General features: G+C 44.9%; 1 pseudogene; it reads left to right on the forward strand.

The window, feature by feature from the left end:
- Positions 1-276: 276 nt before the first annotated feature.
- Positions 277-1,190, forward strand: part of LOC132008605 (fibroblast growth factor receptor 1-like) — a 1,190-nt pseudogene continuing 276 nt past the window's right edge.

The raw sequence follows: 1,190 nt of genomic DNA on the forward strand, positions 1-1,190 counted from the left end.
ATAAAAGAACCCATTTTAACAGAGAGATATAATGAATGCTCAAGAAATAATTTTATGACAGGATAACTCATCCCTATGAAACAGCATAAAGAAAGCAGGGGAAACACCTGGAAGCAAAATAAACTATAAACTATACTGAAAATAAGAATTAAGAAAAAGATAAATGATGAAACATAAGAAAATTAGACCTGCGACAGAGACCTAGTGAAGAGAATTTTTAGCTTGTGGTTTAATGTTTTTGAGGATAATCTAGAGTTCATAACTGCCTTGAGGCAGGCTGGTTGTAAGCATTTTAGGCAGACCCCTAAGACAGGCCTACTTTGGACATGTGGTGTTGGAGGAGGCCATTGAACTGGACAAAGACAAATCCAACCATTTGAGTAAAGTGTCTGTGAAGATGTTGAAGTCAGATGCAACAGAGAAAGACCTGTCAAACCTAATCTCAGAAATGGAGATGATGAAGATGATTAGAGAGCACAAGGACACCATCAACCTGCTGGGTCCTGCACACAGGATGGTCCTTCGTACACTATTATGGAGAATGCCTCCAAAGACAACATACAGGAGTACCTGCAGGCCCAGAGGCCTCCTGACCTGGAGTGCTGTTACAATATCAGCTACAATGCAGCAGAGCAACTCTCCTCCAAGGACCTGGTATCCTGTGCCTATCAGGTAGCCTGAGGCATGGAGTACCTTGCCTCCAAGTAGTGGATACCTGAAGACCTGGCCACCAGGGAAGTGCTGGTGACAAAGGACAACATGATGAAGATCTCAGACTTCAGCCTTGCCAGAGATATCAACACATCAGTTACTATAAAAAGACAACAAACAGTGGACTGCCTGTGAAGTGGATGGTCCCTAAGGCCATGTTTGACCAGATCTACATCCACCAGAGTGACTTCTGGTCTTTTGGGCTGATCCTGTGCAAAATCTTCACTCTGGAAGCCTCCCATATCCTGGAGTGCCTGTGGAGGTGGATTTCAAGCTGCTGAAGGAGTCATTTGATGGATAAGCCAATAAGTGCACCAGAGAGGTATACACAATAATGAGGGTGGCTGGCATGTGGTACCTTCAAGCTGCTGGTAGAAGACCTGGATCATACTGTGGCCTTGACCTCCAACCAGGAGTACCCGGACCTGTCCTTGGCCCTGGAACAATACTGTCTATGCTTTCCCAACACCCAAAGCTCC

This window comes from Mustela nigripes, unplaced genomic scaffold, assembly GCF_022355385.1.
Source record: "Mustela nigripes isolate SB6536 unplaced genomic scaffold, MUSNIG.SB6536 HiC_scaffold_472, whole genome shotgun sequence".
Lineage (NCBI taxonomy): Eukaryota > Metazoa > Chordata > Mammalia > Carnivora > Mustelidae > Mustela > Mustela nigripes.